At 39.9% G+C, this 27,608-nt stretch overlaps 1 protein-coding gene across 4 annotated transcripts in view; it reads left to right on the plus strand.

The window, feature by feature from the left end:
* Positions 1 to 27,608, plus strand: part of DPYD (dihydropyrimidine dehydrogenase) — an 833,908-nt gene that overhangs the window by 745,486 nt on the left and 60,814 nt on the right. The gene's annotated exons all lie outside the window — the stretch shown is intronic.

Here is a 27,608-nt window from a genome sequence, read left to right on the forward strand (position 1 = left end):
AAATATGCGGAACAAAACAATGGCCCACGGACTGGAAACTGTCTTTCTACATTCCAATTCTGAGAAAAGGAGACATCAAAAACTGCAACAACTATTGAACCACTGCATTAATTTCTCATGCAAGTAAAAGGAAAGGAAAGGTCCCCTGTGTAAGCATCAGTCGTTTCCGACTCTGGGGTGACGTTGCTTTCACAACATTTTCACGGCAGACTTTTTACGGGGTGGTTTGCCATTGTCTTCCCCAGTCATCTACACTTCCCCCCTAGCAAGCTGGGTACTCATTTTTCTGACCTCAGAAGGATGGAAGGCTGAGTCAACCTCGAGCCAGCTACCTGAAAACCCAGCTTCCGCCGGGGATCGAACTCAGGTCATGAGCAGAGTTTAGGACTGCAGTACTGCAGCTTTAACACTCTGCGCCACGGGGCTCTGTCATGCAAAGCGATGGTCAAAATCATACATACAACGAAGACTGTTACTATATATGGAATGAAAAATACCAGATGTTCAGGATGGCTTCAGAAAAAGAGCTGGAGAACCTGGGATCTTATAGAGGGAAAGCAGGTGTTCTACCACTGAGTCCAGCTATTGACCCATGGTTTGTTTTTCTACAAGCTGATTCAAATAGACCTCTTATATGTACACCATTGAAATAGAAAGCCAGAATTGAACCTTGGGGTTTAATTTCCCCCTCTCCACAACTATTATTTATTACTCTCCCCTATCACGCATCACTGTTGAAGTTGTATCTGGTGGATTGTACATTTGGGGAGCTCATATTCTCATAAGGGGTCATGCCCATTGAACATCCTACTTGTAGTGTTGAGGTACAGTTGAGTTTATTCCTATGTTCCACTATATGGAGTCTGTGAATAGCCTCTTACTAGATTTTGTGGAAGTTTATATTAGAATTATAAACGTATTTTCAACCTTAGCGAAACTGTGGAATGTTGTAAAATGTAATTTTGGCAACAGCTAAACAGCTCTGAGTGGAGATTGTGTTTTTAAAAGTACACTGAGATTATAGTGAGGTGGACTGAAAATGGTTTAATCTCTATAGCTTTAATCTCTATGGTTTTTATGTACTATATGTTAAATTTGCTATAAGAACAGTTGTATTTTTCAGTAAACACTACCATTAAGCAAGAAGGGGAAAAAACAACAGCCATGTATTCAAGTTAACTCTTTAGCTCTGGCAATTTTCATGTTTTTCACTGCTAGCATTGGATGCTGTGCCAGGAAAATCTAGCTCCTGATGCAAAAGGATTTAAAAATAAGTCAAGCACTGCCAAAAATACATAATTCTTCTTTGTACTCTCCAGTTTGTTTTACTTACAAAAACGGCCTGGTCATACCCTGCAGCATGCATTCATTACAGTGATCTTTGACTGGCAGATGCAAAGTAATAGGATGCATATTTTAGTGCTTATTATAATACCCTGTCCAAAAACAACTTGACAAATTTGTGATTTCGACAGTGTCTCATTTTGCTAGCTGCGGTGTTCTGTGATTGCCTGGTCCACGTGGCTTCCAGATTATGCATACCACCAATACTTCTCATTAAAATGGCCACAGTTCACCAGTTTCAGTAGCTTGGAACAAACTTGGAATGAATTATTATACAACAAAGAGGCTGCTGTCATGCAGAACAAAAGACAAGCAAAAGAGAGCTTTGGCTTAATGAGGCTAAGTGAGTGGCTCCCCTGCATCACCAGTTACTTGACGGCCTTTGAGCATGGATTTTTTCCCTTCACATGCCAAAACCTTTGGCCTATTATTTCGTGTTTATGCACCTTGAGGCTAATATACATTTTAATATGCTGCACATTGAGGGGGGGGGGGGCGGAAATCAGCCATTAGATTACAACATGTGCATTCCCAGTTAAATTAATGACAGCGGAACACAGAGATAAATTTAGGTTTTCATATTTAATTATAGCGCACTGCAGTACGTTTAGCAAGGATAAATTGCACTATTATTATGTTTCAATTTTTTGACATCTTTTCCTATTAACCACGAACCCTTACCCCCTCTACCTCTTGCCATATACAACATTTCTGTATGTTCCATCAACCCCACACACTATCACAGCTTCATTCTCGCCTGTATATATTGTTTTCTTATGTATGACTTAGGGTTAGATTAATAGATGGATAAAGCAAGTAAAGAGAGCCTTTAGTTCACATCAGGGAGCACTGTGAGACAAAAAGCAAGGAGACAAATGACTTAAGCAGCTATTTGTATGTAGTACTGTCTTTCTTCTAGCTTTTGCTGCTGAATGTATCTAGGTAACTGTGGAGAAGGGCCAGCAGTGGGTATATATATATAGCCTTTTCAATTCATACAACATTTAATTCATATCCAGTTCATGTAACATGTAAACTCTTCAAGCTGAAGAGTTTGGCTGGTTTGTTGCAGGGACTAACTTCCCTATAAATGCTGCATGATGCTCATTGAGCTTAGACAGGTATAATACTGCTGAGGTTTGCACCATGTATATGATTAGTAGATACACCAACCTTTACCTGGTCCTTCATTCAGTATTTGAGCTTTGCCACTCATGATGCTGTATATCAGCCCCACCTAACTCCTTTTAAAAAACTAGTCAACAGCTGAATCAACGTGGCCTCAACGTGGCAGATGCGGTTCAATGTGGCCAAATGCAAAGTAATGCACATTGGGGCTAAGAATCCCAGCTACAAATACAAGTTGATGGGGTGTGAACTGGCAGAGACTGATCAAGAGAGAGATCTTGGGGTCATGATAGATAACTCACTGAAAGTGTCAAGACAGTGTGCGTTTGCAATAAAAAAGGCCAATGCCATGCTGGGAATTATTAGGAAGGGAATTGAAAACAAATCAGCCAGTATCATAATGCCCCTGTATAAATCGATGGTGCGGTCTCATTTGGAGTACTGTGTGCAGTTCTGGTCGCCGCACCTCAAAAAGGATATTATAGCTTTAGAGAAGGTGCAGAGAAGGGCAACTAGAATGATTAAAGGGCTGGAGCACTTTCCCTATGAAGAAAGGTTGAAACGCTTGGGACTCTTTAGCTTGGAGAAACGTCGACTGCGGGGTGACATGATAGAGGTTTACAAGATAATGCATGGAATGGAGAAAGTAGAGAAAGAAGTACTTTTCTCCCTTTCTCACAATACAAGAACTCGTGGGCATTCGATGAAATTGCTGAGCAGACAGGTTAAAACGGATAAAAGGAAGTACTTCTTCACCCAAAGGGTGATTAACATGTGGAATTCACTGCCACAGGAGGTGGTGGCGGCCACAAGTATAGCCACCTTCAAGAGGGGTTTAGATAAAAATATGGAGCAGAGGTCCATCAGTGGCTATTAGCCACAGTGTATGTGTGTATATAACATTTTTTGCCACTGTGTGACACAGAGTGTTGGACTTGATGGGCCGTTGGCCTGATCCAGCATGGCTTCTCTTATGTTCTTATGTTCTTATGAATCCTAAACCCACTTATTTAGAATACCAATGGATTTGACCAAAAAATGAACTTCATGTTGAGGAATATCTCAAAATGCTCCTTGAATTGAAGCTCATTTGCACTCAAATTCAATGGTATTCTAACTAAACAAATTTGGGATTCAATTATTAATCAGATTTTTTTTGGGGGGGGGGTGACAGAAAGCAGGATATATCTAATTCCCAAGTGTGCCCCGCAATCAATCCATTGATTGCCCACACTGGAAGAAGAGAGATTTTTCTCCAAACTTGGAAGACTCCCAAAGTTGCATAAAAATCTTAACCCTATGAAAACCATAAAATGCAGCACTGCTGCAGAGGGGAAGGGGGAGGGGACAGGGAAAAGCAACACTGAAGTGGAATCTACCCCCCCCCCCCATCTGACCTGGAGGAAAATTTTTAAAGGACTGCTGAACCAGCAGCTACAGAGGCTGGTGTGAGAAAGAAGCCTAATCTTTCATGAGTAGAGGTGTCATGGCAGAAAGAATGATCACTGTTTTAAAGGGAATTGAGATCTTAGTGAAAAAGTACTAATCACAGCAGATAGCCAGAATCTGTTGATAGAAGCATTTTCCTCATGGTAGAGGAGACCAGTTCTTAAAATTTGGACCTAGCACTCTTGTTCTCAGCTTTGGGTATTTGAAAAACAAAGCACCAACTCCGAAAAAAAAACTTTGCACTAGTGAAATACATTTTCAGGATATTGCCTTGCCTGTAATAGGAGGTGGTGATTTATTCATTTTTCATAGAAATTGCAATGTTTAAAGTAATTTTCATTCTTTCATCTTGTCCTTCTATATATCCTTGTGAGATGAATCACTTTTACTGTCCAGTTGCCAATGGATAATTGAGACTGAAATATCATGGCCAAAAGACACTTAGGAAAGTTGTTTGGGTTTTTTTTTCTGCTTTTGTTTAGCAATTGCTCTTAAAAGTGCTACATCAGAATAATTTTCTCTACAGAATAATCCATAATAATCAGAATTATCAACTTGTATCTGTCAATGAAATAAGAGTGTTTCATATAATAGATCTTTTGCACAGTCCTTTTATGGAAAAGTCACTGAAATGAAAACCCAAGAATTGCAACATATACGAAGGAGCTTTCCAAATGCAATGCCCATCTTCACAGAATTTGAGAACCACCACCTCCCTCTGTTGTCAGAATATTTTTTGCACCATAAGACTCACTTTCCCCCCCCAAAAAAGTGGAGGGAAAAGTGTGTGCGTCTTAAGGAGCGAATACTGCAAAAAAATCACACAAATGCCTCTAAATTCACACAAACGGCTCTAAAAACTAGGTGCGTCTTATGCTCAGGTGCGTCTTATGGAGCGAAAAATACGGTAAGTAGTAGAAGGAGTTGCAAACAAGCTAGGAAATTAGATTTAGGGCACTTTTTAAATTATCCACATTAAAAACAACATTATTTATGTGTTTATTTTTGAATGAAACATTTATACTCCCACTTTTCTTTATGGCACAAGGTGACATTTAAAATATATGCAGAAAAATGAAATCCAAGCTAGTATCCCTCCCTCCAAAATGTCAGCAATCAGTACCCTACTAAAAGCTCTACTGAATAAAAAGACCTTCTAGAGCTAATGTCCTCCTTACATTCTCAGAGAGCCTGTCCCCACCCCACCCCCACTGCACCAGTGTGGGAACTGGTATATAATGTATTTGTTTTCTTCGTTTATAGGCTGCCTTGCTTGCTGAGACTCAAGGCAAATTATATAATATTTTTTAAAAACATATCAGATGGCAGAAGACATCCAATAAACCAGGGGTGGCCAACGGTAGCTCTCCAGATGTTTTTTGCCTACAACTTCCATCAGCCCCAGCCAGCATGGCCAATGGCTGGGGCTGATGGGAGTTGTAGGCAAAAAACATCTGGAGAGCTACCATTAGCCACTCCTGCACAATTATAGAGTTAGAAAGCAATTCAAACACAGCAGAAAAAAAATTCATGTTGCTAAATAAATTTTTAAAAGGTAAAAAAAATAATAAAGAAAAATCTAAGGCATGACACGTTGCAGTGTAATAAAAGCTGGTTGATACGTTGAGATAGATTACATTGTTGTCCCTGTTCAACCTCCTAAACTAAAATCCACCCCTAAACTGTTCCATTATAATCCATATATCTGTTTCTCAACTGTAGGTAGATCTGCAGATATCTAAATCTGCAGACTGGGACCACGTTGAGATAAAAGAGCTTTTTCCCAAAAAAACTTGGAGGGACCCTCCAGGTTTGCAGAAAAATCTGAAATTAGTAAAAAAAAAAAATTACAATTGGGGGGTAAAATCTACCCTAAAAACAAAAGCATTTTCTGCGCATGTGCACCCATGTCAAAGTTTGTCAGAGTCTCAGCAATGACAGGGGGTACAATAGTGGGTGAAGCCTAGAGCCACCTGGAGCTCATCAGCATCAACGTTTGTGTGTGGGGGGGAGGGTTGGGGTGAGAGCAAGGCAGCCTTGCAGCAGAAACTTTACAACTGAAGGGCTTTGGAAGTTGCAGCAGGCCTGACGTTGGAGGCTTGGAGATACGCTGGCCTTGCCAGCATCAGTGTTGATCGGGACGCCTAGAGTATCACAGTAGAAGACTGAAACTGAGCAAAAACTGTGAATAGTTAACGGAAAAAAAACTGTGCTTGAGATGCTGTGCACAAGTGTTTGATGATTGAACTCATACAGTGGGATATGCCTCTTTGAGGAAGGGTTTTTCCCAGAAACAGAAGTAAAGGCATGTTCCTGTTAGAGGCTTGTGACATACCCACTTCAACTTCACGTTTGGAAAGTTCTTGCATGAATATTGGAAGCCAGAAATTTGGCATGACTGAAAAAGTATGTTGAAAATATAGAAACTTTTCCTGTTGAATTATTGGAGCACCAGCACTTTAATTCAGCCCATTGGAACGGGTGAATCGTCGTGAGTTTTTATAAGTCAGAAATTGATGCTATTAAAACGACTGAAATAAATGAAATAACGGAATTTGTAGATGATTGATGATTGCTATTTGTATGTAATTAGGATGAATTTTTGATATTGTGAATTTTTGTGTTGTATTTCTTTAAACACTTGTAATTTAGTTATTAAGTTTTTGCCTTTAAACATTTGTAATAGAAGTTTAGCATTGAGGTTTTTTTGTTAACTATTTCACAGTTTTTGCTCGGTTTCAGCATCAGGGTTGAGGCAGGGAGGGGGATTGTAGAGGGGGAGCAAGGAAGTCTGGTGGCAGAAGCGTTAGGACTTGAATGGCTTCATAAGCTGCAGTGGGTCTGATAGTGGAGGCTTGGAGCCTCACTAGTCTCACCAGCATCAATGTCAGTGGGGCGTCAGGGGGAGTGAGAGCCAGTTTGGTGTAGTGGTTAAGTGCGTGGACTCTTATCTGGGAGAACTGGGTTTGATTCCCCACTCCTCCACTTGCACCTGCTAGCGTGGCCTTGGGTCAGCCATAGCTCTGGCAGAGGTTGTCCTTGAAAGGGCAGCTGCTTTGAGAGCTCCCTCAGCCCCACCTACCTCACAGGGTGTCTGTTGTGGTGGGAGAAGATAAAGGAGATTGTAAGCTGCTCTAAGTCTCTGATTCAGAGAGAAGGGCAGGGTATAAATCTGCAATTCTTCTTATTCTTCTTCAAAGCTTTAGGGCTTGGAGGGGTTCAAAAGCTGCAGCAACCTGGTGCCTGGAGCTGTTCTGGGTTCACCAGATATTCACAAGGAGGGTATTTCTTTTCTCTCTTAGCTAGCACTGATGGGGATATTAAAATTAAGAGGGAAAAGGGATCCTTCTATGAGTATCACAGATCCCCACTTGTATAATTCTAATCCTTTTTATAAGAATGGCCTCCTAAAGATTTCTGTTTTGCACATGACAAATGATAAAATTGTAGGAGCCTTTCTGGCCTTATCAGGCAGGTCATTCCACTTAAAAGCAGAGCCTATGATTTATGCCAAGTGGGCTACCTTAATCAGAGGAGCTACCAGTGCCTAGCAAAAGATTGCATACTCACTAGTATTCAGAGATCCCATCATGGCACTATATAGCTTGAAAGATTCTGGCAAGACCCTTATTGATTTCTAGGAAGCTAATTCAATCTTACTGCACTTGTGTATTCTGAGAACTGATGCTTAAATACACCTCCACTCCCCCACCTATTATTATTACTGTGGTCTATGGTAATAGACAAGGACCTTGTTTGCCCTTTTTTCAGATCAGCAATAGTCCATTTTAATGAAGTAAGCCATGTGTTATGTTGAGTTCTGCATGTTTGATTTTCATGGTCATGTTAGGAATTTTTGTGTAATTCATTGTACAGTCTGTGTATAACGAGGTCAATATATGCCTTGTCTAGTGTCTTTATTCTTACATTCATCATTTTTTATAACCTGTCTTTTTAAATATGGGGAGTAATTAATGAACACTGCATATTATCTTCCAGTGGTGGATTCTTTCCCCTATGCTGTCGATTTATTTCATAGTGCATAAATACCAACTGAGCATTTCATTTGAGTTTACTTTAGGTATCCAATAATCATTTCATAGAGATGTCTGTTTTAATTAATAGCCATCCATATACTCCACTGTTAATATTATTTGAATTATTAGTTTTTATCCTATGTTTATGATTATTATTATTTAGTATTTTCTAATTGGTATGATGCCAGCCCAGATTATTGGGCTTGGATATAAGAAATACGGATTGTCTGCTGAGCAACTTCGCAGGGTAGCAAGAGAATACCTCCCTTTGCAAGCTTGCCATGAAGTTAAAGAAGCATGTGTACAAATATACCATTTTAAGAATGGCAGAGATTATTTCTGTCCTCTGTGAACACCAGTACTTCTGCAGATTCAAAGTAAACTATCTGAAGGTTGCATTTACCAAGTTAGGGTGTTTGTTGGTCAAAGCTGTGATGTCACAAAGCCACCTACAGAGAAAGATACGTTCTTGAACCCATGGGGGAAACAGGAAATTGATGGGGTGGTTAAATATATGCAATACCTATTTTCTTATGAAATCTAAACTTATTTTACTGTGTTAACAACATAAAATGCATAATTCATAACTGTGTTAGCATATAAAATTGTACTATTTTGCATATTTATGAAATTTAAAAGTATAAGTGCCCTAGTGTTTCAAACAAAATTGCAAATACCAATATGAGAGAAAGCGAGAGAACGCTGCAAAGTGCTGTACTGTATGCTACCTAAGCATATATATCTTAGTTTTTGCCATTTGAGAATCAGGAAAAGATGAAGTTTGCAGTAGTTACCATTAGTTTTGTAGTAAACAAAATGTTTTTATTTTAAAAACTTTGGATTTAGAAACAGTTTTCATACAGTTACAGCATTAAGGAGAGCCCACTAAATATACATTACCATTGAATGTCCCCAAGCCGCAAGTAAGCAACTAGGATATAACAACAGCACTCTGGACAAGGTAACATTATTTATATAGAAGAAGAAGAAGAAGAAGAAGAAGAAGAAGAAGAAGAAGAAGAAGAAGAAGAAGAAGAAGAAGAAGAAGAAGAAGAAGAAGAAGAAGAAGAAGAAGAAGAAGAAGAAGAAGAAGAAGAAGAAGAAGAAGAAGAAGATGATGATGATATTGGATTTATATCCCACTCTCCACTCCGAATCTCAGAGTCTCAGAGTGGCTCACAATCTCCTTTACCTTCCTCACCCACAACAGACACCCTGTGAGGTGGGTGGGGCTGAGAGGACTCCCACAGCAGCTGCCCTTTCAAGGACAACCTCTGCCAGAGCTATGGCTAACTCAAGGCCATTCCAGCAAGTGCAAGTGGAAGAGTGGGGAATCAAATCCCTCTCCCACAGCCACCATGTACCTCTAGATCTCCGGCAGAAGCTGCAAACAGGTCCAGTTTTAAAATGTGCGTGTGCGTTTAAATTGGAGCAGGAAGCATGAAGTACTTCATTGGGAAGGGTTAGCAACAGCTGACCTCATCAGAGTGCAGCCCTCCATTTGTTTTGCTTTGTTTCAGACAAGTGAGTCTGTGTGTAAAAGAGAGCAGATTAGCCACTGTACTTTCCAGACCTCATTGTGGAGGCACCAGAGTCAGTTAAGTGTGTGAGTGAGTGAGAGAGAGAAAGTGGGGGGAGGGAAGGGGAGGGAACTCTATTATTACCTATGGAGACTTATTCCCATAGGAAATAATGGAGAATTGATCCGAGGGTATCTGGGGCTCTGGGGAGGCTGTTGTTTGAGGTAGAGGCACCAAATTTGTAGCATAGCATCAAGTACCTCTCCCCAAAACACTCCCCAAGTTTCAAAAAGATTGGACCAGGGGGTCCAATTCTATGAGCCCCAAAGAAGGTGCCCCTATCCTTCATTATTTCCTATGGATGGAAGGGACTTAAAAGATGTGCAGTCCCTTTAAATGTGATGGCCAGAACTCCCTTGAAGTTCAGTTATGCTAGTCACACCCTTGCTCATGGCTCTGCCCCATTGTCTCCTGGCTCCACCCCCAAAGTCTCCTGGCTCCACCCCCAAAGTCCCCAGATATTTCTTGAATTGGACTTGGCAACCCTACGCACACTTAATGACTACTGGCATGCTTATTGCATATCTCAGGCATACAATCGATTAATCCCTTGTGCCTGTTGGCCATCAGCCAGCCCCTTAATGTCAGATTTTATTTTTATTTGCTGTGTGCCATTTTTATAAAGGACTGGAGATGAAATCAAGATCTAGGATTTTATCTTTAGAATAAACAGTGGAGAAAGAGCTTTGCCTAAAATGCTGAAATCCCCTCATTTTCCAAACCATTCCCCTAGGGCCTGCATGTTTCCAGTTAAGAATCTCTGCTGTAGGTTTCTTTACAATAAAAAAAAAAAATCATGCTACACAATTTTTACAAAGGATGCCACAAATTTCTCAGCAAACTCATTCAGCAGTCAAACCTACTTTTTTTTCAACATGTACTATCAGTAAAGCTGATCCCTATATGTCCAGTTCTCATTGACTGACTTGAATAGTTGCTCAGCTAGGCTGCAGCTGCCTGTTGGTCAGATGCCCCCTCACAGCTAATTGGGGATCTGTTGGGAGCTTGGTTCTAGGGTTGCCAACTCTGCATTGGGAAATACTTGGAGATTTGGGGAGTGGGGCCCGGGGAGGGACAAGCAGGATCTCAGTATGATATAATGCTATACAATTCACCCTCTAAAGCGGCCATTTTCCCTGGGGGGATTTATCAATCCCCTGGAGATCAGTTAATAATAATAAATTTTATTCATACCCCACCCTCCCCGCCGAGGCAGGCTCAGGGCAGCTTACAAGACATATTTATAACAATAAAAACAAAATAATACAATTAAATAACATGGTATAAACCATGTTATACAATAGAACAATAAAACAATTAAATACAATTCATAAGTTAAGCATTAAATAAATAATCTAAAAACAGTATACTTAGTGGTGCTACAATCTCAGTTTGTACAAGATGGCTTGATGTTACTACTAGGTTCCATCTTAGAAGGCTAGTTGGAAGAGTTCCAGTTCTGGGGGATCTCCAAGCCCCACCTGGACTGATCCACCCCTGCTCCTTAGTCAAACAACTACACAGCAAAGTTGCAAAAGGGAAAGGAGAAAGTGCTGTTCTCTGAGCCACACTGAGACAGAAGCAATGCTTTTGATCTCTGCATTGCTGAACACAGAGGAGAAAAGGCTAGTTTCTTTTCTCCCTCCCAAGCTTGGTGGGGAGAGAAACAGGGTGTTTTATTTTTTTTAAAGGAGAGAGATCTTGTTTCTCTATCCTGTTCCCCCCTTCCCCAAGCATGAGGACAAAAGCAGTGCCCCACATTGCGAAAGGGAAAAAGCGCTCATTCTTTCCTTTTCTCTGCATTGCACGTTGACAGCTTGGAGTGGGGGAGTAGAAAAGGAATATCAGCTGGGTTTCTGATTCCCTCCAACAGTTTGCTGCATCTCAGCAAGTTTGAAGGCAGCCAGTTGTCAAGATGGGAGATCAAAATAACTGGTGTTCTTGCTGATCAGGTGGGAGTGAACTCCTGATTCCCTCCTATAATAAATAAAAACAACTTTGCTGGGTACAAAGCCAAATTTCCCCACCGTGAGATCAGAAGCCAACTCCCAGCTGATCCCTCATTCCCTGGCAATCAACTTCTGGTGGCTACAAGTAGCATGTTCCTGTGAATATGCACTAAGATGCTGCAAAACAGTCATTGATTAATTCACTACCTGATCATCACTGGTAATGGGAAGTGAGGCAAACTGGCAGGTATTTAAGCATCCCTATTCATAATTTCTAGTGAATAGGGCTTTTTTTCTGGGAAAAATGGTGCCGGAACTCTCAAGAGGCAAATGAAGGAGAAACACATGTACCCCTCATGAACTTTTAAATATTTTTTGAGAATTTTGTTTCCGAAAAGAGGTTTCAGAACTCCATTCCACCACATTCCTCCAGGGGAAAAAAACCCTGTTAGTGAGTCAGCACTAGGGATGTTCAATCATTTGCAAATTCAGTTTCTGTAAATTGTGGTCAGCACAGATGAACAGTGGACAAACAGTTAAATTGTTTGAACTTTTCACCCACGATGATCCATGCAAAAAAAAAAAAGATTGTTCATGTATATTCTTATACTGTTTTCCTATAGCTCCTCCATAACCATGTCATTTCCAAATATTGTTTGCCTCCTTCTTTAAGCAAGTTGAACATTAATATTTCAGATACTGATTTCCAGGTGTGAGGTATACCCCTATGGATGCCTGGCTCATTGCTAGTTAATAATGAACACTCCAGATTTCAAACAGCTTGTGCATGTGTATGTCTTCATGAGGATTTTAAGTGTTTTGGGTTACTCTCCCCCCCTCCCATCCACCAAATCCAGAAAGAGTGTCTCATGGCTTCATGTTTTCTCTTCCTGTATCTCTCTGTTCTTGGCCCATCATTCCTGAACAATTTGGTATTTGTTAACAGGAAAAGCAGGCACAAAAAGGCAGCACATATACTGTTGGACATGTCTATGTATAAGCAATCAACTGGATCCTTGGCAGTTCTCACTTATCAAAAACCAGCTGACAAAACATCTTTTCTCCATTTTAGATCTTTTCATCCAGTGCAGTTGTGAAGTAATATTCCATATAGTCAATTTTTGAGACTTAAATGCAATTGCACAGAAGAAAAACATTATCAGAAGGATAGCAGGCAGTTACCAATTCAATTTCAAAAGACAGGATATCCACAACAGGTTGTTCAGAGGGCTAGGTTTAGGGTTGATGGTATTAATAGACAAACTCCTTTTCAACAGCTGAGTAGATGGTAAATAAATCACATTACTTGCGGCTTTGATTATACACCATTATTGGATAGCATATGAAAGATCTCATGTCACTAGCATTTAGTCAGTGACATACTAGGCTGTGAACTGTTACCATCTCCATATATTAGTCAAAGGAAAACAAGGAGCATTAAGGATAAACTGGTACACTCAGGAATGGTTCCTAACAATAGGACTGTTGATCCTATTGTGGGACACTATGCATACAAATGATGCCTAGTTTGGCTGCATGCTTTAGAGATCTCCGAGTTCAGTCCTAATCAAGGGGATCAATTATTTTCCTGAAGCACTATTCAACATGTGCCATGAAAAATGTCATTTACTGTATTTTGTGTGAGTGTGGGCTCCCCTGTGTGGGAAATACTACCTGCCAGGTGAGGGTTCAGATTCGGGAGCACCGAAGCCAAATTAAAAATTGTGTTGCTGATGCTCCGCTTGTGAGCCACTTTAGAAGAATAAAGGTCATTATTTTGACAGTTTTAAATACTTTGTACTGTATAAATATACAGCACAGAGTTCATCAGGAGATGTTTTAAGTACTTTATTACATGAAGAGTGCTACTGGATACACTGGTTAAACTCCATCACACCCTACAGCTTGAATAGCAGTTTGGATTTATCTTTCTTTCACTTGAATAATTGTTATATTGTATTGTTATGTCCTCAATTGTGTAATTTAGTAAAGTGCACTAATATTTAGTAATTTGTGGTCACTATAACCTTTGCATTGTGTTTAGATTTTTCATCTGTAGGGTAGGCAGGGACATGGAAGGGTGCCGTTAGCACATGGGTGTTATGTCACTTTTGGGAGGAAACTAGAAGTAATGCCATACCTTTCTAAGAATTGTTGGAAACTCTATGATAAAATCATAGAAGTTACTTAATACCATCATGCCGAAGGTGATTTTTTAAAGTTTATTTTTCTCCCACCAGCCAACAGAGTGGTGGCTGGCGGTGGGGGTTGCCGGAATCATAACTGTACAGGCACCAAGAAGTTTCAGTCTATATGAGGGAGCTGTGCTTGAATCCTTGGAGTTATGTTTATTCAACTAGTATCTGATAAGGTTCCATCAGCCAACTATTCAGGCACAAAAGGTACTTTGTAGAAGCAATTGTTGTGAAGTTGCCTGACATAGTGTGCAATTCAAGCTTTGAGCAAAACACTAAGATGAAGTGCTTGACTGATGTGAAAAGGAACACTTTGGAATAAGTTTGAATATTGATCAGTTTGATGTCTGCAACATCACCAGTACAAATCTTAACTTAAAATGCATTCCAGTCATTCCAAAAGAGACCATACTTACCTCCTTTTTTCTTTTTTTTGCTAAGTTTGTTTCACCCTTCCATTAGAATTCTTTCCAGAGCTTTGTGTTTCTATCCTGCAGCAGTTTCGCAAGTACTTAAAAAAAAAAATCAGGATTTTGGTAAGTAGGTAAATCATGAATTAATAAATAGATAAGTGTACGAGTGTACATACTATGCTTTAAATATTTAAAAAGTGAGAAACTGATGAAGTATGGACAAGAAGGCACAACTTATGTCAGGACTAGTTTCTGTCATACACATTGTGAAACCAAGACGTAGCGTGGATAACGAATCCTTGGAGCTATCTCTCTTGTCTGCCTTCACCCCTAGCTAAAGACACTAACACGTAATAACTAACTACTACTAAGTGCTGAGCTACATTTTGCCATGGCATTTTCTTCATTGTTCTGCAGTTTTGAGCAGACCAAACTGAATTCTTCTGAGGTCACAGTCATGTGAAAGCCTAATAACTTTCACATAAGGTTCAATTCATGGTTTTGTTTTGTTTTTTTTATTTTACACAGTCGCTGTGTAGCAAAGCCCATGTAGATATACTCCCCAAGGTTTCAAGTGCTGTAGTGCTATAAGATCAACCTGTTGGACCCCTGAACCATGTACTTACAATGAGAAAATAACACCTCATGGCACACTTCAAAAATGTTACAGTGCACTTCTAATTTCTACACAGAAATTATCACAATATGGGAAGAAGAACAATGCATGGAATAGCCCTATATGGTTTCTATAATTGGAATGAAAGTATGATGGTCAATCTGTGGTAAAGGGAACATTTTTCTTAGGCTGATCACCATGGTTTTTGATCTCATTTAGTTTTGTTTTTAGGTTTTTAAACTGTTAAAAATTTAAATAATATACATAAAAAGGCAAAAAAGATAAATGAAAAATCGGAAAGAATAGACTTAGGAAAATAAATCTAAAGAAAAAGAAAAAGAAGGGAGTATATTTTGATTTTCATCTATGACTGATATATCTAAATTTACCTATTCACCCTCTTTAGAGCTGCATAAAAAGAAATCTCTCCTATATCTATAATCTGTTTTTTCTCATCTTAATCTTCAGAACCCTAAATCATCAGTTCAGTTTTTTATATTTCATGCAAAAAGTTTACAAGGGGTTTCCAGTTAACAATAAATGTAGTTAATATATTTTCCCTAATCAAAGAAGTATGTTTGGCCATCGCCGCCTGTTCCACCATCTTCACCAGCCATTCTTCTATTGTTGGCAATATTGGAGATAGTACATGTAGTACATGTCCACCACAGGGAATAGCATGTCCCTTCTTGCCGCCCACATTTTCAACATTTATTCAGAATATTTTTATTCATATTAGCTATTTTTTTGGAAACATATACCATCAATACATCATTAAAAAAAAAAATCTTTCAAACATGTACTTAATGTAAATTTAAGGCCCTTCAACCTCATATTTTGCCATTGATCCAATTGCAGACTATATCCAAAGTTCTTTGATCCATTTTTCCATAGAGTCTTTGACCTATTCTTCTATCTCAAACCTCAACAGCAATTCATACATTTGTTGTTTTTCAAAATCATAAGATCTCTTATCTAGTTTAAATCTTTCTAATAGTGTGCATTAAAGAAGCATTGACAATTATATCCTTCTGTTATCAGGGCTTCTCTTTATTTCATTTTACTTATTCCAGAAGTACTGAACATATGGCTGCAAAATGTGAAATAAAGCCTAGTAAGTAAAAGACAGAATCTCAAATGATTCATTGGTCACTGATCTGAGTCATTTTGGAGTATCTGTTTTCAATTTTTATATATCTGTTTCTCAAGTGTGGCCACCATTTGCAGATATCTAAATATGCGGATTTGAACTCCACACTGACTCTATATAGAGAGAGATATGGCCTGGGCAGTTTAAATCCCCTCCCCCCAAAAAAATAAAAAGCATGTTCAGACAATGCACTTTTCTTCCTAGCTGCTGGCAGTGGACAGCAGGAGCCTCTTTTGGTTCAGCAGCAGTGTCCAGGAGTCTTTCCAGCAACTCCCAGATGTGTCAACAATGTGGCTGGGCCTCCGCACCTGGCTCACTGACAGGAGAGCCACTCCAGGTCCTGAGCAGCTTCCTGACACTGCAACTGCTGCCCAATAAGATATGGAGGGGGAGAAAGAGAGATGGGGAAATATTGACGGGAGGTGGGTGAGAGAAATAGATGAGGGTAAGGTTGATAGAGAAAGAGGGAGATTGATGGAGAAGAGGTGAGGGGCAAAAGGGAGGTGGGGTAGACTGATAGATAAGGGGAGGGGAGAAAGAGGAATGAGATTAACAGAGAAGGGGAGAGGGAGGAAGAGAGAGGGGAAATATTGACAGAGAAGAGGAGGGAGAAAAAGAGGGATGGAGACAGAAGAGGAAGGGATGAGAAAGAGATGGAAGATTGTTAGAGATGGAGAAAGAGGAAAGGAAGCAAGGAGGGGAATGTATGCATATTCCCTGCGAGTTTCTTGCAGGTCCCCACTTCTAAGTTCATAAAAGTTAAAATTTTATTTACAGTTTAAAATATGTATTAATAAAGTATTAAGACCTTACTCACTAACTATTGGAATGTTAGTGAGTAAGGTCTTAATAATGTCTCCAGGAAATTATTCAGATTTTGTGATGTTGCAGAGTGCAGGCAAACAGCAGCTTGTAAGCGGCATGCTGCGCTCCTGGGCAGTTCAAGGAAGTGAACTGAAGTTAATGAGGTTAACATGCTTGGGGAGAGTAAGAGAGACTTGCCCTCATTGCCTTCACTGTCACAGATCATTGCTAGCATGAAGATTGGTTCTAGAAAAGAAATGGCCAGAGGTAGCTGTATTGCCTTCAGCAGTCATGTGATCTGTGGGATTTCACCTTAAATTAGGACCTCCTGGAGGCAAATTTTGTGAGATTCATACTGGCCAATATCTGGCTGGAAACAGGTCATGAATGTTAATCTTTAGGAAAGGTCTAGATAAAAATTAAACAAGTGAAAATGAAGATACATCCAGCTATCTGGAAGGGAGGAGAGAGACTACAGATTGGGAGGGGCAATTTTTAGTTAGCAGACAGAATTCAAGTAATGTCATCTAGCTCTGTGGAATTTTGGCCCACCCACATAATAACACCAAACAGCAGTGATTTTTTTTTTAGGAACTATATTTATTTTAGACGTGTCTCAATATGTTGACAGAACATTACAGTAATAGTTTAAATTCAAAGACAAATGTGAACCCTGATTCCGATTTGATTATACAGGTGGTATAAATTCTTTAAGAAGATGGTAGCTTTCATCTTGGAAAACAAAATGGGCCAGCTCCTAATATTATTCTTGATATTTCCATGCTGCCAATTAAGTGATGAACTGGCTGAGAAACAATCTTGGTATTAAGCAACTGATGCACAGCCTTAGCACATGACCATCATTAAAATCCCCTGCTCAGTCTGGAAAGAACACTTTATATTTTGTGCTCAAATTCTCAGCCCGTAAAGATGTTTTCTCTTCACACAGTACACCAGATGCCATTGGAAAAGGGCTATAAAGTTTGCTACATTCTGGAACATTATAAAAGTATAATAAAATCAAAAATAATATAAAACAATAGAAATTATTGAACTGAATTAAAATATTAGGCATAGGTGCTTTTATTGCACATGATTTGCCTTTGTATATCATAGTTATAAAAATGCTAGAATTCTTGGTTCATATACCAAACATAAAGATGAATGCTAATATAGTGAGCTGATAAAGCATAGTGGTAAAAGAGAGTTATGCTCCAGCATGTCTGTGATTCAGATCTTGCCTTTGCCTTGGATAACCCATTCTCTTCCAGCTTCAGCACCTCCCATGACCATATATGGTGATAATAATGATCATGACCTATTTTATAGGCTCACTGCACATTTCTTAATACTGGAAAATTTAGGGCCAGGTAAGCAAAGGTTGTATGCCTGGGCATGCATGTTCTTGCTTGAAAAAGGATTATGAGATAATGGGTTAAATCCAGTACATTTCCACAGACTCAAGTACTTGTGCCCTCAGAATACTACTTACTCAGCTCTTCAAATTTTGAGAGGCATTTCAGCTTTCTGCCCACAGATACATTTCTGGCTTCAACTTGATATCTCAGTAAAAACATTACACGTTTGATTATATTTAAGACTATTTAAATGCCTTCCCCTGTGATGAAAGACTGATCTCTGTGGGTATCCAGAGTGCTTTTCAGCAATATATTGTTGCACTGTCGGTCTGTCCCTCCTACATTCAGGACCAGTGCATAGGAATAGGCCAGGCAGGCAGCCACCTAGGGCACCACCTGGTCTACAGGGGCACCTGGTGCCCCCTCCCCCCTCATGCGACCTCCCTTCCTGCACATAAATGCAGTGGCTGGTGGCAAGAGGTAGTATAGTGGGAAGGATGCAGTGTGTCCACCCACCCATCCTCACCACTCTTGGCTCCTCCCTGTCATGGCTCCACCTCCTGCCTGGGCTTTCAGCAGGAGGAACTTCTCACCATCACTACTGCCAAGGGAGGGAGGCTGGCAGTGGCATGAGGAGGAGCCACACAGTGCCTCCACAGCCCCTCTCCTTCCGCCTTGGACTTCCAACTGGCTACCCCCCTGTGTACCGCTTTCCCATCCAGGAAAGATGCTAGGGAGTGCCTGCTCTGCACTCACCGAGGGAGAGGGAGAGACAGAAGATGCCGGCTACATCATAGACAAATCCCTCAGACCTGCAGTGCAAAAGCATCTCCAATGAGATCCGCTGGCAGGGAGCCCCTTCCTCTCCTCCTCCTCAGCTCCTGTGAGGTGGAAATATGGTCTTCAGCTCCCCCAGCAGCATTGTGCCTGCCTTCCTGACTCCTCCCAGTGGCAGAAGCAAATTGATGCCAAGGAAGGTGATAAGAGTGATTGCTCCATCCAGCATGGCATGTCTCTGTCGGACTCTATGCCCACTATGGAGCTGACTGGCAGAAGAAGCAGAAGGAGGAGACAGATGGATGGATTGAAGGATCCATACCACAATGGCAGCCTCCTTCCGTGCGATACTTCCACTCAAGGTGAGCCAAGTGGACTATACCTAACCCACTGGATCAGGCCAGGGGGCTCCGAGGGAGGGACAAGGGTGGGCATGCAGAGGCTGGACTGCCTTTACTTGTTGGTCCAGGCCAGCAGCCCCCACTTGGGTGGGAGGGCTGTAAGTTGGGGAAAGGGGGGCATTGCCTGGGGTGGCAGAACCCCTAGCGCCAGCCCTGCCTACACTCATACAAAAATCTAAAACCTTTTAAAAAACTATATGTGAATATCATCTACAAAGGAGAATGAAGACAACCAAGACTTAAAATCTCTCACTATTTAAAGCTGCCAGAAGCACTCAATACTTTTATAACAGAGTAAACCAGCTGAACAAAATTAATATTAAGAAAAAAATCAACATGCGCTGCATAACCAGAGTGTGTGAGCACAAGTAGTCAGATAGTGGTCTGATATCCAGAAAGAAAGATATATTAAACAAGAAAAATTAGAAATTTACATGGCATTTAAAACAACAGAAAGCAGAAATAAAAAGGATCTGAAAAGTTACAAAATGCAAATGTTTCTGAACTGCCTGGTGTCAGATCTACAGAAGTGTTCAAAGAGTATTTGCCTACTCAGAAATAGTTCTTGATCATGACCCAAGCCATGTCTTGTCTAACTTGGAAAGAAGCAGGGATTTGGCTACATTGGCTGTTTTCCTAAAGACCTTCAAACATTTCCAATGTAGCTTTACAGTTGCTCTTTGCCCCTAGCTATTAGCTCATGGCTCACAGCCCATGGCCCTCTGAGTCTAAACACTGGATCCAGAATCAGCCCAAGATGCTAAATTAGAGAGAGAGAGAGAGAGAGAGAGAGTCACAACTCCATAGTTCTTAACAAGCAGTCTTTGCTATCAGAAGTGTGAAATGTATATGGGTCAGGTGGGTTACAATCATATGATTTGGACTGGCTGATAAGAGGTGGGGTCTTTTAAACCAATGAGAGAACACATTAACGCAGGCAGGTAGAGGTAGAAGGGAAATAGCCACTCAGTCTGTGGAAGCATGAATTTCAGCAGCATTATGGCCCAGACTTACATATTCAGGATTCAAGGAAATTCTTTTGTGTCAAACTTCAGGTACAAATACAAATAAAACATAATACAGGTACAGCCATTAATTTGCCTAGGGAAGGAATTCTAGATCACTCCTGAATGTATTAAAACACAGGAAATTAAAAGTGTATGTAGTGGTGGAAAGTGCTGTCAAGTTGCAATGGATTTCTGGTGACCCTGAAGGGTTTTCAACACAAGAGACAAACAGTTGGTTTGCCATTGCTTGTCTCTGCATAACAACCTTGGCCTTTGTTTACTGGTCTCCCATCCAGATACTAATCCTGCTCAGTTTCCAAGATCTGAAGATCAGACCAGCCTGGGCCATCCAGATCAGGAAACATGTATACAGATCAGGAAACAGAATTTGCATGCAGAAAAGAGAAAAGCCTTTTTTTTCTCTTAACCTTAAAATGGAGTTTTGAACTGATATAACCTAAACTAGATTAGCAATTAAAGAAAGCAAAACCATATAACACAGAATTTCCTGTAATTAAAATTCACTATTAGCCATACCCTTTAAAAGGACAAAATATCAGTGGCCAGTAGCATTTACTTCTTGGCAATATGAGGTAATAAATATCTCACAAATTGTTAATTAATTGGCCTGCATTCTTAGCTTTCACTTTTAACACTGCTTTTCATTTATGAAGAAAACTACAGAATACTGTGCTTTTCAGACATTTTCCCTGTCCGTAAATATTTGACTAATGATGAATGAACCTTTCTCAGGCTTCAGTAGGAAAAAGCCTGCAAATTACAAACAGTGGTGGAGAATAATCAGAGGTGGGGGGAATCCCCCCCCCCAAGAATTATCTAATCACCAGTATTTCTTAGGTCCTCCCTGAAAACCTCCAATGACTACAATTCCCAAAGTTACCTGCTACTCTGCTGTACGCTACAATTTACTGTGGTGTCTTACTCAACAGTTGTCATGTGTTTTGGACTAGTACTGTGGAATTGTGTAATATATACATATAATTTAAAATACATTTAATACCCTTTTACTGAAAAACAGGAATTTTAAAATAGGTTTGGCTATGTTGCTTTGTTGAGTTTTTACTGGATCTTGTATGTTCAAGCCAAAATGGCTTTTATGGAAGCAATAAAACTTCAGCTGTGATGCTCTGCATTTGATGGACTCCCATTTAAATAATGTTCTTCTTATCACACTGTTCATAGAATGGATAGCTTGCAGATAAACCAATGATAATGTGTTTTTGCTCCTTTAGCAGAATTTTTTAAAACAGGATTTATTTTACAGGTCTTGAAAAGACTACAAATTCTGAAGTGTTTCTCTTGAAATGCCTGACAGAAATTAGTTAATATGCTAAAGAAAATTTTTTTTGCTAAGATTCATAAATAAATTTTCACAATGAAGTGGTATAGTAGAAGTACAACATGGATTACCTTTTTCAGTTTGCTCAATCTGTATTTACGTGGAAGGATTTATTGTTTGTCTTAGTTTCTTCTTTTTTAGAAAGTGTGAGATAACAGTGGGAAAGAGTTTAGCTCATTTAATATTGCATGACTGGATATGACACAGCTGATCCAATAAAAATCTTTATAGAAGAATACACTGTGTTTAAATGACAAATGTACAGTTAGTGTCACAGATCCAGTCTCCCAGGAAAAGCCTCTAGACACTGTAGCAGAAGAAGTAGGTTTGGCTTGGGGAGGGATGGTGGCTCAGTGGTAGAGCATCTGCTTGGTAAGCAAAAGGTCCCTGGCATCTCCACTAAAAAAGGGTCCAGGCAAGTACGCTTGAAAAATCTCAGCTTGAGACCCTGGAGAGCTGCTGCCAGTCTGAGTGGACAACACTGACTTTGATGGACCGAGGGTCTGATTCAGTATAAGGCAGCTTCATATAGTCATATGTGCCAGAAGAGGCAGGATCTGTTCTCCTGACTACAGTCCACCAACTTGTATGTGAGTCTTACTGAGCTGGGTTAACAGCTTATTCCACACAGGTCCCCAGGAATCAGTTTCTCCAGAATCAGAAGTGACTACTGTGAGGGAGATAAGCAGGCAAGATTCAGAAACCTGCCAAGCAAGTTACTGGTTCCATCCCTTTAATTTGTAAGGAAAAGGGGGGAAAAAAGAAAATTTCAAGTCATAAGGAAAAGGTATATTTGCTCTGCCAAAGTTTATGTGTCCTCCAGCTTTGAAACCCTTACTAGTAGATGCCACTAACTTTATTCTGGAAAATGTGCAAGGAACAGCCTGTATGGTAAAAGGTGCTAATGATTCTCCTAAGCCACTGTTTGGAGGACAGAGTGATCCTTGAGAAAGAATAATGTATATTTGCTGTTAACTCAGCTCAGTAAGACTCACATACAAGTCTTCTGGGCTCATAATTAAGCATATGCTATTGATTAACAAACAATGAAACATAACTGCAGATTTGCTTAGATGTGTTCAAATATATAACAAGTACAGATGGTGGACGCTCGTGATTTAAGCAGTCTCTAGCACCTAGATACTTAATCTTTTGTTTCATATCTCCAGAGAAGAAAATCCACAAATGTAGTTTGTTCCTTTGCTGAAGAACTCTATTTTCCCTCTAATGTTTTAATTTGAATGTTGTTGCCATTGCTCCTTGTCCTGCTATCATGGCTGCTTAGCTTTCTCTTCTCACTGATATTATTTTAAACTTTTGAAATATGTGACCATGTCAGTTGTCAGCTTCTGAACTTTTATAGATAAAATTGATGCACATCTTTTGGTGTTCTTCATTTAATTTGTATGCTGAAACCTAGTTCAGTTTTACAGGACTGATTAAAATCTGTTCCATTTGTCTTTCATTTGTGGCATTTAACCTCTAAATGAAGTGTCCCAAGCTTTGAATACATAACTTTGAATACAGAAGCTCTATTACTTTTCAGCTATATTACTTCTCTATATTGTCTAGCAGAAGTGTCACTTATTTGTTACAAGGGCCAGATTTGACATTAATGCCACTTTGTTGGGCCGGGCAATGTGTGCCATAAAATGTAACCTGAGGTACCAGCTATATTAATTTTATAAAGATGATTTCAGATGCCAAATGGCAATAACAGGCTTCATTGGATTAATGTGATATGCAAAGGGTAGTAGGAGTGGAGATATCAGCATTGATAATGAAACAGGAAACCTAGATCTCAGTTTGGTCCAGTAGGATTCAATCCAGGAAGATACAAAGAATAAATGGAAATAAATCTAAAGAAATGAGCAATGACTCATGAAAGCTCATACTCTACCACAAATTTTGTTACTCTTTAAGGTGCTACTGGACTCTTACTCCTCCTACTGCTATTAGAAACCACAACATATAAAAATTAGTGGAGGAGGGGGATATTTTAACCTTTCAGGATATTCAGTTGCTGACCTAAGACTAGCAGTTCTCTTACAAAGGAATTTCAAAGGGAGATTACAAAGAAGGATTGCTGAATTAATGAAGCTCAAGATAATGCATCCTGCTGGACTGATTAGAACAAGGTTTCTTCTCTCATTACCAATGTCTGCGATTTGTTTATTTACTTTAGATTTTTATTCTGCTCTCTCCGCAAGCGAACTCATTTGGCATCTGAAATCACTTCACTCTCCAAGACTCACATTCTAGATGTATCTGAAGTGAGCAGTGAATCATGAAATCTCTTGCCCTGTCACAAATTTTATTAGTTGTTAAGGTGCTATTGGACCCTTACTCCCTTCTACTAATAAAGATTGCAAGCTGTGCTGTTAGGTGCCCCCCCCCCCCCCGCAATCTATTAGAACTGGAAAGGGAGATCTCTCTCTCTCTCTCCCCCGTGCTATTTCCCTCCCCCCTCCCCTCTCTCTCTGAAGAAGTGTACTTGCACACAAAAGCTTATACCTGGAATAAAACTTTGTGTTAAAGCTGCAACTGGACTCTCTCTCTCTGGCTTTTTCCTTCCACCTCACTTCCTCCCCAAAGAAAGAGGAGGGGCAGAGCACTCAGCCAGTCTATGGAAGGGAGCTTTCTTTCCTCTGTGAACTAGGAAGCAGGAGAGGAGAGAGTTGGGCAAAAGCGAGCTGTGAAGCTGGAAGCAGATGAGAGCCAGTTGTCATAGGCCAGATAAGAGTCTGCAGCCATATATGTTTGACACCCCTGATATGGCTAAGATCCAGAGGTGTCCTTTTACTCATGGAAGGAGTGTAAGAGCATCCTATAGTTAGGGCATATGGGTACTTCAGTTCATATTTCTTCCATGGTTTACTAGTTTACAGGAACTAGTAACTGCTGTTTAGCTGATTAATGTGATGGCACTTTAGATGCTATCTTAATGCTTCCATGCTTAATGCTTCCATGGAATACTTAATGGAGTAAACCAGCATCTTTCTTTATTTAAAATGTTTTATACAATCCTTCTCTGTGTTCCAGGCAGTTTTACATATATACAAAACAATCCATAAAATCATCAAAATCCAAATCATTAAAATCAATCACTATATAATTATGAAAACAATATAAAACAGCCAGAAATAATTCCCATTAAACACTGGAGATAATTATTTTAGTCAAATGCTAGCTTAAATAAGATATTCTGCAACCCCTGCAGAAATGTAAAATACAGAAACCTCTCTGTGTATCTTTAGCAAATTGTAAAGTGTACAAGTCATTACTGAAAAGGCCTATCCCCCTTTGTGATAACTTGTCATAAGATGGAAGCTACACACAGGACTTGCTGGCCAAACCTCAATTGGCATATGTGGTTGGTTATGTGGGAAAGAGGCAGTCCTTCAGAGATGTGCTATGAAGTCCATTAGAGGGTCAAATTACCATGTCTAATTGAGCCCTGAAGCAAACTGGACCTGTGCATAAGATGTAAGGTCAGTTGAATCTTGCCACACCTCTTAGTACCAGGCAAAAAGTAGTTGGCAGTGTTTTGCACTAGTAAAACACATTACAAGAATCAAGCCTGGAAGATCTCATGATGTTTTTATGAGTTCATTAGTAAGACAGTTTTTGTTTTGTTAAGAATCATTTTCTGGTAATGTATTATGTACATTTTATGTTCGGTGTACTTGAAGATCTGAGGAAGTAAAAAAAAAAAAAAGGAGCAAATAAAAGGATGTTCTAGCACCATCAGTCATCACAAGAACCAGGAAAAATACTCTATTTTTTTTCTTGGTCATACAACATATTAAATCTCAAAAAGGTAAATTATGCCCAGGAATAAAAAATAATTTCATTTTCTGCATTTTCAGTGAAGCTGTAGTTTGAAGAATCATGTTTCTGAATATAAAGGCACTGCAGGATCTCTGTAATAACTCATCTGAAAAAAAAAGTGTATTATTTGGAAGCTATTTGAGAGCAGTCAAGATGAAGATGAGGTCGTCATTTTAAGCAGAACTTCCACTGTTGCAAAAATCTAATTTTCTCTCCAGGTGCAAATAGTCAGGTGGGCTGGTCTATACTAATTTGTAGTTAAGTTTAAAGGCTTGCGTCCATTTGTGTGAGTGTTTAATTCTAACTTAGAAGCTTTAAGTTTTTCCTGAAGAGTAAATGAAAGAGAACTGATGCATAATCATCCTGTTTTGTTTGTTAAAAGGAAACAATTTTGTCCTGTAGCTTTTGACATGGGCAAGAATTTGACCAAATATGGCATTGCTTATTTTAAAAAGGGTTTATAGATGTATTAGGATAACCAAATTTCAGGCCTTTATTATTAGTAACAGGAAACACAGATTATGGGCATCTCCTTGCCCTAGTTCTTATAGCCAGTTTAAAAAATATGGGAGAGTTAATTGAACATATACAAACAAAGCATAGTAAATAGGTATTCCATAGGACTTCGGTACTGTTCATTAATTGGATAAATTAGTTGGGTTTTCTTTTACCACATTCAGAAATGGTAGTAAACTGGAAGGATCTACAAATGCTTTAGAAGATGGGCTGAGCAAATCTGAATAACCTGGCGAATATGACAAAATGAAATCTGACATGATAAAGTATAATGGATTGCACCTAGCCAAGAAGAAATGAAATGCAAAATAATTGGTTAAACAACATTGGTTCTTAAAAAGTAGTGAATATTGAGTGATCATGAGTCAACAAGATGATTTTATAGAGAATGGCTATTTTAGATTATACATCCAAGAAAAAGTTTTACATTATATGCCAAGCAACATCTGCAAGACTCCAGAAGTAATACTACAATTCTATAGAACAGGGTTTCCCAAACTTTCATTCCCGTGGCCTGGTTATTTTTACACTTCTCCTTCGTGGCCCACTAAAATTTGGGGGTGGAGCCATGAGACTTTGGGGGTGGAGCCGGGAGACAGGAATTATGTCATTTCCTGTGGTGTCAAGGACCAAGTGATGTCACTTCTGGGGCACACTGTACCAAAACTCCACCTTTTCCTGTGATGTCACTTCCAGGGCACTGTGATGTCACTTCCCCAAACCTGCCTCTTCTTTGGAAGTAAATTCATTTTCAGAAAAATCTCTCTGAAACTCATGCTGAGCCAAAATGAGGGTGGAAAGTGGGCGGTCCTCTCTTTTCATCCCCACACCTGCATGCACCTATCTGTTTGTGTATTCTTCTCCTGCTTGCAAGCACTCCTAATGCCCATGTTCAATTGCCTGCACCACCTACACATCCCTTCCTCAACAGCACTGGCCATTGTATGCAGTTGGGAGTGCTGTTGCCATTGCCATCAGGAATGCTAGCACTGTGTACCACCCACACTGGGCCCTGGCAGTTGCTGTGCCTCAAAATATGCTGACACATTTAGTAGGCCCTTCCTTCAGCTGCTGCTACTGGAACCCTGCCTCAAGCTACAACCAAGCTTGCTTGGTTTCAAGAAAAGCTTTCGACAGCTATTTTTCCTACTTTTCTTAGGTTGTAACACTGGGAAATTGCTGTAAAAGGTAGCAGAGAATTGTACTGCAATTAATGAATTAGTTTCAAGTTATATGAAGTTCATACAAGCTTTTTCTGCAGTTACCCCAAAAATGATCTTTATGAGGGACTTGCAGCTTTTTACTGGCTGTATTTCCCATGCCTTTAAAAGCAACCTGTTGTGCAGATACTTAGTGTAGTGTATCGTATCGTGCTTCAGTTAAGCACCGCGTGACACGCAATAGAGGCGACCAGGGGGAATCCCCTGGTCACTCGACACAGCGCGCGAAAGCGACCCACCAATCAGGACCTGTGGCGGGAAGTTTGACGGGCCAGGATAGGTCTGGGCCAGCTAAGGGGCCGTTCCGGGTAGAGTGTATATAAAGCGGGTCCCAGCCCGCGTTGCCCCGTCTTGTTGTGTTGTACCAGCAAATAAAGCATGTTGCCTTCAACATGTCTCGTCTCCGAGTACATTACACTTAGCCAGTGAACTACTTTCATCCTTTTTTAATATCTACAGGAGGAGTTTAATTT

This window comes from Heteronotia binoei, chromosome 2, assembly GCF_032191835.1.
Source record: "Heteronotia binoei isolate CCM8104 ecotype False Entrance Well chromosome 2, APGP_CSIRO_Hbin_v1, whole genome shotgun sequence".
Classification (NCBI taxonomy): Eukaryota; Metazoa; Chordata; class Lepidosauria; order Squamata; family Gekkonidae; genus Heteronotia; species Heteronotia binoei.